A 20,895-nucleotide genomic window follows, 5' to 3' on the forward strand; every position below is an offset into this window, starting at 1 on the left:
ATTTGCAAACTGGCTTTGTCATTTTATTGATAGCACTTGAGTGAAGAACTCTCTGATAATATATGCAAACTCACAGCTCTCAACAAGCTTTACAGCTCCGTTAATGAGGGGATTAACAAGAGCACTGCAATGTATTTAACCTGCGGCACTAGCTCCGTTTCAATAAGACTTCAACAGCCTATTAAATGGAGTGGGGGCTCAATTAACCCAGACAAAGGCCACTCTACAGAACATGGCAGGGAGGACCACAGTTAGCATCTGCCTAAGCAGCTTGTTCTGAGCTGGAAATAAAGAGGGTGACATGTTCTTGCCCCGAGCTATGATATAACTGAAATGGTGATTCTAGTTCATCTGGGCTGACTGAATAGGTGACGGCATTGAAACCCACCACTATCTCGCCATATGACAGTTTGTAAAATCAGAGTGCACTCAACGGTCACCCCAGAGCCTCCTGCCTGATAGGACAGAGGTATTGTTCTGAGGTTGGTTGGTGGGAGCTTTCACTAGCACAAGGCTGCAGTGCCGGCATGGTGTTACATTTGGACAGTCGTGGAACATCACGTCAGTAGATCATTCAGGGAATGTTTTAACCATCTCCCGTTGGAGAGGGATTGGGCATAGAGGTGTTACTGGTCTTTGTGTAATCTGATATTTTGTTGGAAGTTAATATAAGAACCAAAAAATGACACATAAGAGGGGTGGGAGAGAAACGGGACTTTTTTAAAATGCAAATTGTACAATGGCAATATACCTACATTTCTGACTAAGTTCTTGGTTAAATTTCAAGATTTGGTTTTAGAAGTTCCTAATCATGCTTATGGCTAAACTTGTGGTGAAAACGCTTTGCTGGGTAAAGATCTAATTCTTCCCTTGTTTTGGGGATGAGAAGAAAGGGGTTTTGCTATTCCTGGGAAAGAACTATCTGCAGAAATTAGCTAGTTTCTGAATATTGGCTATTATCTTATTTACTAAGTCTAGGTTTAGGTTTCTCAATAGATATTGTTACAAACCACAGGTCTTTATCAAGAAATGTTTACTGATGAAAGAATGGCATTAAGGTAGTATTATGGTGCCCTGGTGTAAGAATCTAGACATTATGTTGCAATTATTTGCAAGACAATTGAAAATAATAGAAAACAGCATTTTTTCCTATTGGAAAAAGTAAAAAATAACAAAAATTTCTAGCTAACAACCAGTCAAAAATGCAACAAGCTTGTCTTGTCTACTGCAAATGCTGATAGACAAAAACCAGATAGGGTACATCCATTTGTTCCTGGACTAAATGTAAATTCTTTCAGAAAACACACCACTTTTTTTTTTAACATGTAATGCTCCTATAGCACAACTCTGCTCAAAAGGGTGAGACAGTTTTCTTTCATTTCCTCCTTTCACTGAGGAGTGCTCTGTGTTCATTAGAAAAACCCGTGCTCATGAATGTACATCAAGCAGCAAGGGTTCTAGTGCCACATTCCATAATCTGGTGACAAAAGCCAATAAAAATACTTGCATTATTAGCAGAATTAATTGAGGAGCCAGGTCAATCAAAATAATTTTGGACTCTGTAGAGTGCATAGGTGAGTGGTAAGTCCATGGCTTACCTGAGGATAAATGTTTATAAATGTAACTCACTCATTTGTAGGTTGAGCAATCCAAAATGCATCTATTTCTTATAGATATCAAGCATGTGAATTTATCTACTTTGTATACAGTGATAAGCGTGCATACTGCTTTTTCCTGTGACCATTTATTCTAGTGCTCTGTATATTTGGTTTTATGTGAGATTCAAGGCCAAAGAAGCACAAGAATCCTTCCCTTTTCTGCAAGTCACTTCCAGGTTTTTGACTCTTGTGAAGTCTTAGGTCTCAAGTCTTCCAAGGCAGAAAACATCTGCATTTCTAATGCAGAAAACAAACAAAAGACAATTTTTTTGTACCCCTCCAGAGATAATTAGGAGACACAAAAGAGTGGAGACCCAATTACTTTTGCTTTGAGGTCAACTTTAAGTACTTCTGATTATCTTAGTAAGGACACATGCTGCTAATTTTATACTTTTATATAGAGGGTAATTTTCTTTCCTTGGATCTGTAGGTTATTATGGTTTGAGGATAAAATAGGTTAATTACCATAGCAATGTATTGATTTCCAGCAGAGGAAAATAACGGGAAGGTATTAAACGAACACTGGTTTTCTGTTGGGATGTATTTGCTTTACCTTTTTAAGTCTAACCTGAGGTTAATAAGGCATTATCACCTCTAACCACATCTAACTAGACATACTTCGTTGGTAGAATACATGCATTATTAAAAGTTCTAGATGCAATGTCATGTTTTTTTAAAAGAGGGGGGGAAATAAGAACAAATTATGTTGTCAAATAATTAGGAACTACATCATGCCTTCAGCAAGTATATTATGTAGTTTCCGTAGATCTGTGCGTACCTTCTCAATGTTTATTTTGATTCCTTGAGTCTTCAGCACAGAGAGGTCCCTGTTGCACTGGGAATGGTACAAGCATACAGAAATCAGGATATAGGATGAGCATATAGGATGTGATGGTGGTGTTAGTGATGGTCTAACCCAACATGGCAATTTTTTAATCTCCTTTTCCTATCCAATATATTGTCCCTCACAGTGACAGTAGCAGATGCTGTTTGGGAACAGTATGCAACTCTAGCTACTCTCTGTGGTCCTTTCCTTTTGTATTTCCCCACCATCCACAACTGCTGGATAAGGGATATTAGAGAGTACATCCCTGCCTGTTTATTTTAGTGTCTGCTTATGGATCTGCTGTCCATGAATTTATCCAGTCCTCTTTGAACCTGTTGGTAACTTCCGCCTCTGCAACCTGCTGTGACAATAGATTCCAGAAGTTCATTCTTGTTGTTTAAAAACAAAAGAAGTACTTATAAAATTCTCTTTAGGTGGGTCTCCTATTTGTTGTGTGCCCCCTTGTTCAAATAGTTTGCGACTTGCTGAATAACTGCCCACCTTGTCCATTGCCACCATGAGCTTCTAAACCTGTCTTTCAGTCCTCACCCATCTGCTGTCCAACTTGAGGAGTCCCAGCCCATTTGGTATCTCACAAAGGAGTAGCTCCCCCTACTTAATTATTTTATTTGCTATTCTCCTTACTTTCCTCTAACTTTGCTCTGTCTTTTTTAGGTATGGAACTGCAAATAGTAAAAGTTCCACAGCTAAAGCAAAGTCTTGCCTATCATGTGCATCCTTTTCTACTCCTTCTTCCCTTTTAAATCATGGTCACTGAATGATAATAATGATTTAATCATATAGAGACAATAAAGCATTAGGCGAAGACATATAGTAGAAGGGAAAAATGCTTAGCACATGTTGCTACTGCTCCTCTTCCAAACCATTTTTTGTCTTTAGGAAAACTATACGCAGTATATAAGCAGCACATAGATCTTTGTTCCCTGTCAGTGCCTCACTAGATATGCTGGCTTCCAGCCAGGCCAAGTTAACCGGAACTCAATTAGTATCTTTAACACTTTTAAGCAGTTATTTTCTCTACTTTTATTGGCAACTGATTCCCTGTGAGTTGAGCTGCAAAAGAGTGAAGATGTCTGTTAATTTTTCAGCTTAATACATGGCTTTCAGGAGAGGACAAAAAGCAGTGTGGTACTGGAGGCTGATGTGTGAATAGAAAATGGATGAGTTTGTGTATGACAAATAGAAATATTTCAGAATGTCAACACTATACAAATTGAAAAATGTATCAATTATAGGAATAGCCATTAGGAAATCCATCAGATTCACTGCTAAGGAAAACTATAAACAGTGTTTTTCTTAAATTCTTATCAAGTGTCAGAGAACAGGGATGCATTGGAGTGTGGGCATTTGAGGGGAAAAAAGAGGATGAAAGCAAAATGGAGAATAGTAGTTGAAAGGAAGTACACAAAAAAAACAGTCCGTGAAGATATATCTCACAGCAAATTTATTCCCACAATTAAGAGTTATGTTTTGTGGGAATCAAAACAACATTCCCTTATTTCTTGCCCTCAGGTGAAAATTGTTTCCTACAAGGATCACCAAACCTGGTGAGAGGTTAGATTGTGCAGCTTTCGGCTGTCACAATAAACCAGGAGTTCAGGAAGAGACTGGGAAGCGTCTGAGCAAAGAAAATGAACATCTTTCTGGGATACTTGGACAGCTGCCAGCTCACACATTAAGCTCTGTTTTCCAAACCAATTGTTCCATTGTTTCAAGTGCAAATAGTCTTCATTCTCTGCCTGGACTTTTTGTTTTTCACAAAATGAAATTGCCAGCCTAAACATGGGAGAGTGTTTCCTATAAGCTCCTGATATATCAGCATTTACCATGGTATATAATTTTATGTAAGTTATATAAAGAGGAGAAAAAGGTAATAGGTAAGCATAACAGAGATACTCAGAGACACTCAGGAAATACTGTTTGGTTATGTTTTTTGCTTCTTTTTTTCTTGTTGTTGTTGTTTATTAAACACTGTAGTTTACAATGAGCATAACAGCTATTAATTATTAGCCAATACTTATAACACTGCAATCTGTTTCAAAGCTAAATGCTGCTAAATGCTGCTAAATCTACAATATTAATGTCTGCCCAGAATTAAAGCTATTAGCCAACATGAAATCTGTAATTATACCTTTAATCATCATATCCTGAAAAATATTTGCAACAGATGCCAAACACGTTATTAGGTATGTGCCAGTAAAGCCTGACTTATGGATGGTTTTCAAATGCTGTAAATTACTTTATGATTATCAAAAGGATAGGCATATGAGAAAATGTGTGAATGAGCTTGAATCTTTCAGCCAAATAAGAGACACAGAAATTGCTTTACTAGATCAGACCTACAGTTAGAGCACAACATCCAGTATCTGACAGTGAATGACAATAAGGTATATCTTACCCTCTAACTATTAAGTTCTGGTGGACCAGGTTTAGCATCCCTTCAAGATTTTTATAATTAGTTATGATCTATCTGGATTCTCTTGATATCTGTGTAATAAAGTCCAATCCCCTATTGCATCTTCTCATGTTCTTGCTTCCCTGGCTTCCTGTGACAATTCTGCAGTCCAGCCAGACCTTGTGTGAAAAAAAAAAATCCCTTGAATTTTCTGAATTTTTAATAGCTTCCTATGTAAATGAATGTTCATCTTTTCCTTATAGAATAGAACTTTCCTGTACCATGCATTTTTTTAATATACTTCCACTTTTATTTTTATCTTCTCCTGGTTTCTCCAGTTGCAAGGACCTGAATGTCAAATAGATAGTTCCCTATACTTCTGAGTATTGTCTCTCTGCAGGTGAGGAGGATGAATGGATGAGGTGAGAGTGTCATGGTTGTTTCTGTGATTCTAATCAGAGACGTTACTTAGGATTTTATCAATTAGCCTTGTAGTTACAGAGAGTTTATGTCAATAGGATCTAGAATGGTGATCATTGACCTTTGCTTTTGCACTTTTATTTGAGTTGAAAGAACTGAGATGGGAGAGGACCAAGAAATAAGTTCTTCCCCTCAGCTTCATTGAACTATTTATGATCTTTTGTCCTCATTGAACCTCTATCCATTTTTTGTTCAGAAAGTTTTGAGTGTTGGAAAACATGCAAGTTCTGAATGTTTATGAAGAGGGACATGAGGTCTGTTGTACTTACGATCACATAAGTGATTTTAATTATTTTAGCCACTTACCTATGGAATGTGAGAATAGATGCTAGCCTATGTACATTCAAATTAATACCTTAATTAGGCTTTGGAGCATTCAGCATAGTAACAATAAAAATTAACAGCTTGGAGCTAACAATTCTCTCAGGTAATCTGACGGAACAATGGTAAATTGGTCCACTGGTTTATAATGTTTTCCACAGATGTAGACAGGTGCATTGGAGATCTCTGTGTTTCATAAATCCGTAGGTGGTAGCGTTCATTCTCTAACAGTTATTGTGGAAAGCAGCACAATAGGCCCAAGTCTCTTGGTCCCCCCTTGTCTTGTGAGGATCTGGCACTACCTTGTCCTGGCCCAGTTACAGATAAGCATTACTTGCTGGAACCAACCCTGACTCCATTAGGCTGAATCTAAGTCCTGCACTGTTTTTAGGTTTGCCCACTCAACTGCAATTTGATATTAGGAGAAAAAGGAGCTGAGGCAAAGAACAGCAGGAGGAAAAAAGAAAGAAAGAAACATCTATGATGAAACTGCCAGGCTCACAGTACTTATAGAGGGCAAATTTTCAGATTTAGTAGATTTTACTTTATTTTGGCTTAACTGGTTTGCACTGTTACTATGTATACTGCTGCATTCTCTGGCTTTCTATGTTGCGTGCACCACTGGTGAGAAGTGGAATTTTGTTTTTTCAACAGGCTGTCCTATGGGTCAGATCTGTGCATGGGCTTTTAGGACCAAAAGCTTAGCACTTGGATTTGAACTGAGAAAATACAGCCACTACTTCTTTAATTTTAGATAAATTTCCTTGACTCCTGTAACAAGATTTTGTGGTAACTGTTATAAAGGTAGTTTGTGTATATAATGCTACCTCCAATTATTTCTTTCTAGGGAAGGTGGATTTGTCCATCCATGGTGGCCTCAGAGTGCCTGCTCAGCCCATCTGGAGCTGCTAACTGCCACTGTAATTTTGAGTGAAATGTCAGAAAGTTAGCTTGCAAGTTCTTGAATTTGAGTAGTCCTAGGTTTTCTTTTGTTTTGCTTCTTTTTTTTTCTTATATAGATATATCTTCACCCCTTTTTCCCAAGAAACATCTGCCCCTATAAACATCTCAGCAAGGTAGGGGTATCACCGATGCTGGTGGAAACACCAGTAGTGAGTTTAATAGAGTTTGGTTAAAGATCTGTGTGTGGAAGTTTGTATTGGGCTTCAGCTAATGTTAATATAGGGTTGGGTTTTTTCTTTTTTGTAAGACATTAAATTCAGCCCTGTGGACAACAGTTCAGAACCTGATACAATAGAGAAGGCTGGTACTGGAGACAACCTCTACTTCATTCCCAAGCTTTTAGTTGAACACAGGTCTCTGAAGATGAAATGCTGCTTTGCTCTGTCTGCCTTTTGCTAACCTTAGTCCTTTCAGTCAGTTGTAAACAAAGGAAGAAAGGACTTTTCTAGATACTCTTTTAATCAAAAGTGTTAATGGTAGCACCATTTCTACTAAGGGGAAGTTGTAGTATTAATTTGGCTCAACAGGGAAAAAACAACTATAAAGTAAACAGTTTCTTTTTTTTCTTTTGTATTTGTGACAACAGCAGTGACTGGACCATCATGATCCTGAAAACACTGAAATACTGACCATAACAGTAGTTTTCATACCCTTTTAGCCTTATAGGGTATGGAAATGCAGATGTTATTTCTTTGTCATCAAGGGAAAAGAGACTGACACTTCATAATGTTAAGACAAGACTGTCAGACTCCACTGGAAATAATGAAGCTTGACAGTTCCTGGGTTAATACTGCAAGTACCAATCCTGCAAATTTCAATTAGCCCTGACAGCAGTAGGGTTTAACGTGATGTTTATGTGAAGTGGTGTGTTGGTAGCTTTCCTTCACACTTATGAGGAAAAGGATCTATTTCTCTCTCTCCTCTCTTGCGCTCTTTTGCACACACACACACACACACACACACAGAGAGTGTAGGATTCAGCCTTCATCCTATTTATTTCTTGACATGCCATGAAGATATTTTAAGTGCCTCAGACTATCTCTGTGGACAAACTTAGGACTCCAGCTATTCAGAATATATTTATCAAGCTTGGGTGCCTAAAACTTGCCACAACATATTCAAATTTTAGGGTCTAAAATTTTCACAAATGCTCCACTACCTGAGCTCTGTGAAGTTCTGGTGACAGCAAGACATCAACCTGAGATCCATCTTCCTGGGTAAATCTGGTTCTGATGTAGTCCTACTGCTGTCTTCTCCCCTGGGAGATGCAGCTTTTTCCAGGAGTAGCTTTGCCAGTGGGACTAAATGCTTTGTCCCTCCAGTCCCTTCCCCTGTGGTATGAACCAGCCCAAGATGTGTGCCTGTGTGATACGATGTGATTACAGCTCTGCACCCACTTGATTTAGATCACTATTGATGTCCACTCTATCAGCAAAACACCTTTTTTTGCTACATTTTGTATCAGTTGCCAGAATGAAATAAGCTTTTACAGGCAAGAAGTAGTTTTTTAACTGTGTCTGTGCTAGCAGTCCTGCTGACATTAGCGATGCTGCACTAAAATCACACCTCTAACCAACTCTGTGCTACACGCTGCTTTACCAGCAAAAGTTTCTAGTGCAGTCCTGCTGTCACGTAGTCCTCCATGTCAATTTGGTGCTAAATATAGGTGTTATGTGTGAAAATTTTGGCCTACCTGCCGTGCTTAAGAGAAGTCAACGATAAGCCTCAGTTGGGCTACGGTTCCTCTAGCAAAGTACAAACATGTTACCAACAAAACCAAATCATATCTACGCTTGAGATGAGCACGGATATTATTTTTTTAAACAACAAGCAAATGTGACACATATAAAAGTGTGGGACAAATAACATGCAGATGGGCTTAGAAGGCACTGAGCAGTGTACTTCCGTCAGTGGCTTCCCTGTTAGCTGTCAGGACAGACATTTTGTGTGTGGTATCACGGAGAGTCCAGCCTTGCCAGGACTGACTTCCTTCTGCTCCCACTGAGACTAGCAAGAGATGAAGGTGTTGAGTACACTGAACAAAAGAAAAATAGCTCTAGGGCTGAGTTCTCTCTTAACAATTAAAGACAGCAAAAATATATATTAAAGACACGTATTAAAGATAGCAAGAGCCTGAAAAGGGCACCTAATTTTTAAGTTACATAATACCACTGAAGTTGACCTATTGGCACCCTTTCCACCCCGCACCAGCTCTGACGATCTTCTGATCCCATGCTTCAGTGGCTGAACTTGCTGAACCAACAGAACATTATGCAGCAAAAGTATCAATAGTTTAGTGAATTCGAGAATCAAATTAGCTCTAGAGCTGCTGGCACAGAGTGGGAGTGTACGGCTGGAAGAGATGATATGGGGTTGGGACGTACCGGTAGTGGGAGTGCAAGGGGGAAGCAGATCTCTCCTTTCCAGTGATGGCAAGTTATTTGAGCATCTCGGATGTGAGTTTCACCCATACTTTCAGCAATCTTGTATGTAATTCTGCTCAAATCTTATTTCAACATGCAATTTTATTAGTCACAAAATCAGGGAGGTGTGCATAAAATTTTATGATAATACAATAAACCTAGGACATATTATGGGTGTTCTTACTTTTCCATAGGTTTTAGGCACCAAATGCAGCAGTCAGTGGAAAGATATTTCAGTTGTTCAACAAGTTGAATTTTTATTTAACTGAAAATCTTGCCATTTTAGAATGATTCCTGCATGGATGTAAGATAATGAGAACAAGATACTGAAATTTAAGGAATAAATTCTGAGAAGTCACAAATGTGAAAAAGTGGGAAATGTAAACATTTTGGATATGAAATGAGGTGAAGTGATATTAAAATAGAAACTAAATTTAAGGATGACATAGAGCATTTTCTCATTTCCATCGAGTTGGAAAAGTGGAAAAATTAATCAAAATCACCACTTGCCTGTGGAAACTGAAAGAAATATATACTTCTAATGGGAAAAAAATTCAAATAGCTTAAATATTGATGTACATATTCATTATGGCATTCTGTGTATGCTTTAATTTATCCTATAGTCTGTCTATCTTGTATCCTTCTGTTCTTCCTCTTCCCACCTCCCTCGTTACTTGTTAGGTGATTTACTTAACACTTCACAAGTGCCTCTCCTGTGCTATGCATATTCAATTTATCAGAGCTTCTCAGAACAGGTGTCCTCTGGAGAGGAAGTCTTTTTCTTCCTAGCCACACGTTCTCTACACAAACAGCAAACTGCAGTAATTGTCTCAAGAATTTAGAGTCAGACAGCAAGGTCCTCCTTTTTGCCTTGTCTAGCAAATGTGCTGATTCACTGCCATTACTGACTTCAGAGCATTAGTTCCTCTTCAGAAGTAAGAAAAGAAAAGTTCCTCACTGACAGTTAGAAGAGAGGGTGGTCTTCCTTGTTGTTTGACTGGGGACTCCTACTGCCCTGGCAGTCTCTAAGTTGAATTTCTTTTAAGAATCAAATTTTCAGAAGTATGCAATCCTGTTACAGCTTTGCTCTGCTGAATTAATGAAGGTTTTATAATTAGCTTCAGTGGGACAAAATCGAACCAACTATGAGTACACTGCAAAATCCAATCCCGTATCTTTTGTATTTTCACTGTTGTTTTTCTGTGTCTCTCCTTCCATCCCCATTTCTGCAGACTGCTTCCAGGAAGAGACAACCATCAGACAGTGAAGTTGTGCTATAGTGTGAGGGGAGTGTTCAGCTCGGGAAGGTATTTCCCTCTCTTTGCTTTCACCAGTTCAAATATGTTTTGGTTTTCCAGTCTGTCTTGCACCAGCATTGTACTGCTCTGCAGTGCTGGTGGTTTTGCATTGCTCATCTATGTTTGTGCTTTAGCCTCTGTTTATGGCATGGCACAATGCATGGTAAAATAACTCCTGTAGGTTCCTGACTCAGAGAAGCTTAATCTTCCACTGTTTGATTCCAAAGAGACCAGTGAGGCATCTTGTGGGAAAGCAAAAAGCTCTGTTGCTTTCCCAGGAGTTTTTGGTGTATTTTAGCTTTAGATTCTACTGTGGTGTCAGCCGATTCAAAACTGGTACTTGTAGATATTTGCATAGTATGGGAGTTCATTGTTTCTCTCCTTTCCCTTTTTTTTTTTGTTCCTTCAGTAATTCATTTTCATCTTTTTTGCACATTGAAGGCAAAGGAGTAAAGAAAAATTAAAAGCTAGCATGATGGAAATCGATCGCAAGTTTTACACTGCAACATTGATTTGCTTTTTATGCAAGAATACTTCTGTACAAAATAGACCTCACAGGAGGAAGACAAGCCTGGTAGCTACAAACCCCATATACCCTCTTCCCAAATCATTTCAGATACTTCATAGTATGCCTGTAGTTAGCCCCATAAGCTGTCCTTTTGTTTGTGTGACTCACAGTTAGAGGGTCCCCTCAGATTAGGCACAGAAAAAGCAGACACTTAACAGTGCTGCTTTGAGAATGCACTATACTGCAAAATATACATGCATGTGCTTAGCTTGGCACAGTGCAAGTTTGATTCTGCAAAACAATGAACACTGCTTCTGATCCAAGAAGTCCTGTCCTTAAGCATATGTATTAATAACATCCTTATAATATACATGTAGGCTGAGGGCTTCATTCTGGGTGAATGCCTGGACTGAAAGTGGGACATGCCAGAGTACAGGATTTGTGTAGTTTGTGGTTCTTCTCAGAGCTACAGTGCATGAGCAGCTTTGAGAAACCAGTCTCAATTTTCACATCTGGGCATACAAAAATTTAGGCATCAAAAATTAGAGATCACTTGTGAAAATGTCAACCTTGACGATGCTGTGTTTTTCAGTGTGCTATCAAAGCCAACTAGAGAAACACATTTTGCATACTGAAAAAGAAATCAAAGGTTTACAAGGTCACAGAAACTACTAAAGGGATTTGCTTCTCATAACCAGACAAGCATTTAAAATAAAAATAGGTTGCATTTTCTGTTAGTGGTGGCCTTTGCTAAGAGACAAAAATTGGAAGTAGCATAACTTGAAGGCAGTGAAGCTGTCAAAAAAAGAGAGGATATGGGGAAAGCTTGAGACCTTTTGAGAGGTGGGCTCTGATGGATTTATTTAAGGTGATTTAAGACACTATTGACCCAAACACCTATTCTGCTCTTTGACTGGAGTTTGTATCTCCATTTGTAGGTGACAGAAAGGAGCTCTTGCTTGTACGTCAGCTCTCCTGGGCCTCATTTCAGCATATGAGTGCCAGCCCACCTCTTCTGGTTAGAGATCAAATGGGAAAGAGTAGGGGAAGATTGAGAGATAGGTGAGAGGTATGAAGGAAAGTAATTTAAATCAGTACTGTCCTACATCTGTCAGAAAATAAATAGAACAATTTTGTGCTGTGAAGATGAAGAAAAATGTGTGCTTAGTAATCTTCTTTCATCATTCAGGGTCAATATTCTTCAAAGTGTAAATGAGCAGGTTAACAGAGAGAATTAAATGAAAGGCCAAGTTCTGCAACAGCATTATTCTTTCGCTTCAGCACAGTTTGGTTTTAAAGGTAGATGGGTCAGTCCCACACAGCTCTACTGGAGTGTTATCAACCTCTACTGGTAAGTAAACAACTTGGTGGTGGTTTCTATTCATTCAGTAACTGCCAACCTCATAGCAAGGAGAAACTTGTGTGATTGGGAAGCAAGGCAGTTGCTGCGGTGACTGTCAGCCCCAGTTCTGGCCCTTATGGCTGTAGAAGCACAGCAAAGGGTCTCACCAGGACTGTAAACTGTCACGGAAACGGTGCTGCAAGAGAAGTATCCAAAACCAAGTCAAGTGGCATGAGCTTTATCTCCTCCTGAAACAGATGGTTCACTATCTGTTCACTGAGTTTTGGTGGAAGTTTTTCTGGAGTTACGAAGGTGCAAACTGGCTTCCTGAGCCCAGTTATGGTTTGAGGCACATACCTCGCTTCACACCATTGCAAAAATCCCAGTATGCTTTGATTGACCCTGGTGTTATTTGTCATATGGGAATCTTGCAGAATTAAGGACAGTAATTTTTTTTTTAAGACTTGTCTATCTTTACCTTCAGTTCTGTTTTTACTGCAACGCAAGCCATGATGAAGTGGCAGGGCTGTGAAGCTTTCACCTTTATTTCATGGTGGGAGGGAAGAACAGAGAAGAGGACAAAGAAGACACCTGCAGCAGGAGACATTGTGTGGGAGAGAGTACTCGTGCTAAATGAGGTTTCCCTAGTTATGTATTTGCTCAGGGTGGAATATCTTCCATTACACATTTTTCTCATTTGTTTGAGCTTACAAAATGTGTTCATAATTGGAGCTTTTTTTTTTTTAAGTGAGTAAATGTTTGGTAGACAGATGACAAGACAGGTTTTGCAACAACCTTCTTTATAGTTACTTCAAACTGTGTTGATTTTTTTTGAACTGGTCACCTTCTGCCACATACTCATTATGGTACTTTTCAGTACGATGCTGAAGCCAGACAACTGCCATGATAGAGCAGCTAGACCTCCCCTGCTCTTCCCTCACTACTTCTCTTGGCCCATGCCCATCCCCTTATTCCAGCTGTAGCAGTCATTGGGCTCTCCCATGAGCCAATTTGATTCACTGAAACAATAGAAAACTGTCCTGGGATTTTTTTCCTCTTTTTTTTTTTTTTTTTTCATTTTAGTGAATTAGACTGGCTCACGTCAGACTGGATCTGATGTGCAGAATAGCTGGTACAAAGTCATACCTGTCTTGTAAAACCAAGCCCTAAGAATGTGTCCTCCTATGGATATCATTGAAATTATGTGGATTATTTTAAATTGTCCAAGTGTCTGAGAGTCAACCTTCCTTTCATCTCAGGAAGAGACAGTTAATGATATTGTGTCAACCTTGCTACCTATGCCTCAGGAAGCTTCAAATAAACATCCATTTTGTCCTGCTTAGATCTCCTGACATTATAGAGACTTAGTGCCAAGACAAAAGGAAGGTAAAGGGACTTATGTTGATGTTCCTAATGTCCAAATGGCAACATTAACCATCTTGTAGAGAGGTCAGTGCCCACTTTTGGCAGTAATCAATTGCCAGTTGGCCAGACAAGTGATCACTGCATACATGCAGAGAAGCACCTGTGGCTTTTCAACATGTCCCAGACACTGGGGATTCACAGCATATGTGGAATAGGGTGATCTGAGCATGGAGAGCATGTGTGAGTGTCAGAGTCCATGCACGCATGCAGCAAGGCTGATTCATGGAAGGCCAAGTGAATCCAGAAAAGTGTTAGTTTTAATGAGCTAATCAACAGAGCTTGCCTAGAAGGTCTCCGCTGGATGTGGTCAGATTCCCATCAGTTTGTTCATGCTAGATGTTGGTAGATATGAGTGAGTGAGTTCAGTCAATGCAAGCTCTAGTTTGACTATATTTATCTTTACCTGTTATCAACATCCAGGATTATGGTTACTCTTGGGTATAGACAAAGTCTTAGTTATCCTCTTACCTCAAGAGATGGTTGGGATGCAGTTAGTGAGCAAGTTCGGTGAATGAGATGGAATATGTTTTCTGGCATTAGGACAGCTAGATGATTTGGCTTTTTGGTAATAACGATCAAATGTTCTTGTAAAAATACTTTTTTAAAAAGTGAATGAAAGTTCCCAGGGGAGGAACACATCTAGCTATTTATTCATTGAGGAACAATAAGATGCAGTAGGGTGTCTATTTTGTTATACAACTGTTGACCACAACAAAAATTTAGGAGTTATTCCTCTGCCAGTAGTCTGTAGAGGCAGACTGAAGGAGGAAGAGCTGAGAACAGGTGGGAAAGTGAGTGACCAGGAATTTCACATTGCTGTGAAAAGCAAGCTTCACTTTATCCTGTACAAAAGAAGAAATAGGAGCACTGAGATTAATTTAGGTAATCATCCAGAACGGATGAGGAGGGTTAAGCTCAGTAACCCCTTCTTTGAATCACTGTCTCAAAACCCAGTAGTTAAAACCTTGCAAGCCTTGAAAACAGGCAAAGCTTGGTCCTTTCTCAGTCTGAGATTTTTTTAAAACATCTTTATATAAAGTTGTGCAAGTATCTCTGAATTTCAGAAGCAGGTAACTCAAAGAAAATTACTTTTTTTGCAAGTTAAATAAAAATGCCTGTTGTTTGGCAGTAAGTTTGTCCCATCCACAAATGCCTGTCAGTTTATGTCCTGATCTGTGAGTGCTGTTTCCACGCTGCAAACATGTTGATGCAAAAGTTCCTCCTGACACTATTCAGTCTTGCTTGTTCCAGTCCGTGCTGCATGAAAGAGACATTTTCCAGCACCTGTGTTCTCACTGGTGCCTTCAGCAAAGCCCTGCAGATGAACCATTAGAAATACATGCTGACCTTAACAAAGAAAGAGCTGACATACTTCACTCATAAAACTCAGAGAGCAATCAGACGGCATCCCAGTGACATTCATCACAGCTGCTGGCAACAGCCTTTAATTCATCTGGTATTTTACCAGGGTGAAACGCCCTGTAGCCATATCATGTTTGTTGGTGTTAGATGAACCCAGCTCATCGCCTGCTCACTAAAGTTCAGGATTTAACACCAATCCATGGTTTGCAGGCAGTTCATCTCCTGCACAAAATACTTATCTCCTCTTTGTCCTTTATTATATGTTCTGTTCTCCGCAGCATGTTTTCTAAACTCTCCTCTGCTCATCTCCAACATGTAATTGAATACCTTTGCCTGCATTTGAGAGCTATGTTACATTCTAGTACAAATCAGGGATGCAGCCCATCAGTGACATAATTAAGCCCAGTGATTACAGGGAAATTTCCCAGCTTTCATCATTAAAAGTTTAAGAATATTCAAGATGTGAAAAATGCAAGTGTGTTTTCAAGGTTGAATACTTAAGTGATGTGGCTGTAGCATCCTTTTAAAATGATAAATGGGAATGGGAGCTAATTAAGAACAATAGCTCAAATAATGAATAGTTTTATGTCACGTATTCATTCACTGCTGAGTCTTTAAAGAAATTAATTGGGCTTGTTTCAGTGTGATTCTAATCCAGAGAAGTCAATGAAAGCTAATGCAGTCACTGGGGGCTAGAGCAAATCTAGTGGGTATTAAACATGGCCTGTTGCAATCCTATAGGATTACCTCCCCTGATTTTGTGAGCCTTATGTCATGTCCTACTGCATATGGGATGTGTTCTAACTGAATGCTCTAACACTGTAAAGTTGGAGAAGTAAGACTTTCTGGATTAAATCCTGGTTCCACTGAAGTCTAAAAGCTGCTACTGATTTTAATGAGGCTAGTTTCATGGTTTCATGCCCTGTATAACTCTAGGTACAAACCACATCAGTGATTTGAATAAATTTTGGGGAAAAATAAAACAAAGCATGTAGCCCACCTTTATCCACTTCACTTATACAGCTTCATCCGCTTTGGATCTAATTTAGCTTTCAATATCTCCAGAAGACTTTAACAAACTTTTTTTTTTCTTAAAATTAACCATCTGTATAAAAAAATTCTCTCTAAAGACTTCCTTCCTCCAAAGGCCAGCTTCATCACCTTCATTAGGTTAACTGGAAGCCTTAGACAAGTAATCTTCTTGACCTAGTAAACAAGAATAGGGACACAAAAACTGTATAGCAAACACAAAGAGGAAGTTATTGATCTTCCGTGAATGATGCTAGAGGCAGAAGAGGATGCACATCACTCAGAGATGGATCAGTTATTCTCAGCCATCTAAAACGTTAAAAATAGTAAAGTACATTTTTATGGTTCCCAGCATTCAAAAAGCATGAGTGAAGGTCCCCAAATCACTAGGTTTTAAGTAATAGTAAATCATGAGTATTTTTTAGGGCAATGGCAAGACTTGGTTTCTGTTTCAAACTTTTTTATCACAGTATTGAAGGATGAAATGTTCTTTTTTTTTTTTTTCCTGATAAAAGAATATTGAGGTTCCCAGGTGATCACTTGACACTGGGAATTCAATAGACAGACAGAACACCAGGTACAGTGAGATTTGTGTTAAATCCATAACAGGTAGCACAAATGAACATTGTTAAAATAGTAGAATTAACTTTGGCAAAGTGCCAAGGGAACACAAAGTAGGAGGTAAAGAAAAGGGAAGAATCAACTATATATAATGGACATGCAGGACTTAGTTAATACTGGGTGCCCTGGGACCCGTGTATTGCTTTGTGGCCACTCACTTGGTCTGCGTTGAGGCTAGGGGAACTCCAGTGGTTAGTTGATCTTTCTATCCAGCAATATAATGGAGGCCGGGACAAGCAGTTTATAAACTGCTACCCCAGGTGAGATACCTGAGTAGACTGTCATTATCAGTAAAACTCCTGTGGTGTAAATGGCCTCTCATACAGTGCTAAAGGCCCAGATTGACACCCCCAAGGTGAGTCAGTTGTTATGGGTGAAAGTGTTGTTACCTTTGCCTTCCTATCCGTCTGCTGGAGATTAAGGCCCAAAGTAGGAATAGCACAACAGGGCTTGCTCCTCAGCCTGATTAACAGCCTAGTGCATTAACCTAAAGCAAAACCAAGGGTGGATTACATAAATATTACAGCACGTGTTCTTAAGTGGCAGTGCAAATTGCTGGCACCCATGTGAGGGGGGCTGCGACCTCTGACAGGAGAGGCACGTGGGCAATGGGGTGCAGTAACTGCTGTAGCTGATCCACTGGAGATGGAGACAAAACACTTTGGGCCTCTGCCCTTTAGATGGAGCACTCTTTCTCCCTCAACACCCTGCAAATACAGATCATTCAACACGTCCATAACAGGGAAAAATGATGCTGTTGTAGGCAAGCTCTCTGCATCTGTGGATTGGTATATTCAAATAGTCCTGCGTGTGACACCCACACAAACAAGTTCAAGCTGGTTTGAGTCATTAGATATGAGTATTTAACACAGTAAATGTATAACAGATAAAGTAGCTTCTTTGCTAGTATCAACCCTCAACAGGCTGTGTGTTGACACTTCCCACGCTCCAGGACTGATGTTTCATTACTGTGATTTCTTCTCAGTCTTGCTGTTCTGAAATGACCCTTTTAAACCTGATTGGTGCTACATAAAACAGTATTAAAAGAATCATGGGTTTGAAATACACATTTATTCTCATATGTATATGGTAGGTAAATTCAGGATGAGAGAGAGACCTTCTTAAAATATCTTTATGCACATGTAAAAAGTATGTATAGAACATGTATCTAGGTCCAATGGTGTTTTCTATGCATTTGATAGCATGTACGAATATTCTGAAGGCATCACATAAATGAGGAGGATGTGAATGCAGTAAAAGATGCAGCTTTCGTGGAGATTACTATAGGTAAAATGATAAGTGAAACAAGAAAAAAACCCCTAAATGTCAGAGCACCTGTCTGGAGTTTTTGAAGCTGTATTTGACATTTAAACCAGAATTGGTGATGGAGTTTCATTTCTAAGAACCAGGACACAGCATGTTAGAAGGAGTTTGTGTAGGTGGTTCATTAGAGGTTCATGTTAAGATCAACTTCACAATGGTCCTGCTTCATCTTTGTGCAGAAAAGTAAATTGTGTGGTTTTGCAACACCAAGAGTTTTGGAGGATCTATTAGTTTGAAGGACATTACAAGGGGTATCAGCAGAAAAGACAATCATTATCTTTGTCATTCTTATTGTGATTATAGTCATAAAAATGATTCCATGTTAAGATGGATTGACACATAGTATTTGCCAGTAATTGCTTCTCTTTCACCATTTTTCAGCTTGACTGTTGTAGTTGCTTTGAGTTTTCTTGGGTTTGCTTTTTAAATCTCTCATTATTTTACATCAAATTATTTTCTTTTTTCTGTAGTCAGGAGGGCAGTTGTGTCGTCTCTTAGTTTCCTAATTCTTTAAGTAGACAACTCGGTGAATACTTTTGAATTGATAGAAAAAAGAATTATTTTGTAATTATATCTGAATAGTATAAAGTAGCTACATTCACACAGAATAATAGTCTCAACAATTAACTCTACTAGCAATTACTCTAAATAATACAGCTTAACAAACAAGAAATATGAATCACACATACTGCCTCAACTCATGGTATTTATATCATTGTACACCTTCTAATGACAACAAAAAATTTCATCTATCAGTGAATTCCCTCTTCATTTTCTATTCTAAACTTTCACTAGGATTTTTCTCTTCATGCAGCTTCCCTATCTTTTTGCTGATCCCTGTCCTCAGTAACTTAGATTATAACAGTGGGGACAACGATACTGTCAGTTTTATCTAATGTTTAAAATGACAGGTATGCCACTGTGTTGTACAATTAATTGTTGTCATTAGAAATGTGGGCAAAGGTCTCCATTTCTTTGTCTGTGCAGAAGGCCAAATGGTCATGGGCATTTCTACGTGACAGCCTTCGTAGAGAAATCCCCTGTGTGCAGGTGGAGATACATGGAGGGGTGCGGGTGGGTCAGTGGGTGTAACCTTCCCTAAGTTCTCCTGACACCAAGTGGCACAATGGCTTGATCTTACGTGTAAAGCTACGCTCCAACTCTGGCTCAGGAAAATTCAACACTAAGCTTTTTAGCCTCTTCTCCAGGAGAATTGCACCCACACACGCTCCAGAGGCCTTCAGAATACAGAACCCCAGGAATCTAAGAGAACTGGGGGAAAAAATCGAAACCAACATCATAAACGTTTCCAAAAAGCACAATGAGCAAAACCCAGTCAGTCTATTAGGAATATGAGCTCTTTCATAGACGCCAGTCTGCAGGTGCAGTCATGGTTATGGTCTAGAAAAGCTGATGGTCCGTACTACCTTCAAGCAAATGCACAGATCCAGTTAAATTCAGTGGTGGTCAGGGAGGTTTCATCTCTGTCTGTCTGCTCAGGTGCAAAACATTCAACCATGCCAGCCCTCATTTCAATATGCAGCCACAGAGTCCAGCTCGGCAGCATCCATCCCACCACGGCTGGCCCTGGGAAGTCAGCTCTGGGAGTCACTGAGCAGGCAGCGCTGTCGCTGCTGCCACATCAGCTCTGATCTAGTCTGATTCAGCCTGCTGCTACAGAATCACTTGAGGGGATCCTTGTGGGCATACCAAAGCAAAAGCACTTTTTGCTTCTAGGATGAATATTTCTATTTTGGACACAAGGATGTCTCCTTCCCTCTTGAGGGATTTGGAGGAAAGACCACTGCCAGTTGTACCACCTGCTGGATGATGCTGCTGGAGGCTATCATCTCCCCAAATCCCCTTTTGTGCAGTTCTGCTTACAGTCTGGTATATATATATACACCAGATGTGTTCCCACAAAACAACAAAATACTAGGTGTAATTATGGGAAAGCAACATTTTACTTCATGCAAAGAAGGTTGGCCAGGTTGTTCCATCACTGAGGAAGAGCTCTTTTTAACCCAGGTGTGGCACATGAATAAATTTTGCCCAAACGCCAGACAGGTGATGCCTCCTGCATTCTTGCAAGATATCCTGCATTGCTTCCCACTGCGCTGGAATGCTGAGCCACAGCAGCAGCAGCATGAAGCTACCAAGGCAAAAATGACCCAACAGAGCTGAAGCCAACGCACCATAGCTGCTTCCCAATATCGAACCTTAGATATCTATAGACTAAATTGTCAGCAGCCTGAATTTCCTAATTTTTGATGCAGATTTCATCCCTGGGAGTGCATTGGGCAGATAGAAAAGATTGTGGGGACATGCCTGTTCAAAAATGAGTCATTTGTAAGGTCAAACTTTCAAGCTCTCTCCTTTCAACCGTGATCCTGTTAAAATACCAGGGCAAGGGAATTGGAGTTGGTCATTCTCTTATGTTTTTGTTTGGTGGTAAACAAGTTGGCATTTTTTACTTGACTGTTCAAAGTTTGTTTTTCCCGGATGGATATGCCTCCAAGGATGGATATGGCCTTTGAGTTAGATTTTGCAATTGTCATGGGCTGAGTTCTTGATTACCAAAATCAAGAATGGCTCAGACTCTTATCTGAGAAGTGCAGGGTGGAGAGCTAGGTAAATGTTTCTTCTCTTGGCCTATCTCCATTGCAGGACAGGGAGGGGTTTGTTTGCCTAATCAGTCTGTGATCTGAGAGTTTGTTTTGCAAAGAAGCATGTGGGGCTGGTTTCCTTGGGTTCCCAAGCCTGAGGCAATAGTGCTGGGAAACATGTAATTGAGGCCCATTCTTAATATTCATAAAGAGGACATAGGCTCTTCTTTTTCTTTTTATAAGCAAAGCCAGTCATGTAGCAAAGCAAAAGTATGTCAGAAATAAGTGTTTTAT

Source organism: Haliaeetus albicilla, chromosome 2 (genome assembly GCF_947461875.1).
Source record: "Haliaeetus albicilla chromosome 2, bHalAlb1.1, whole genome shotgun sequence".
Classification (NCBI taxonomy): domain Eukaryota; kingdom Metazoa; phylum Chordata; class Aves; order Accipitriformes; family Accipitridae; genus Haliaeetus; species Haliaeetus albicilla.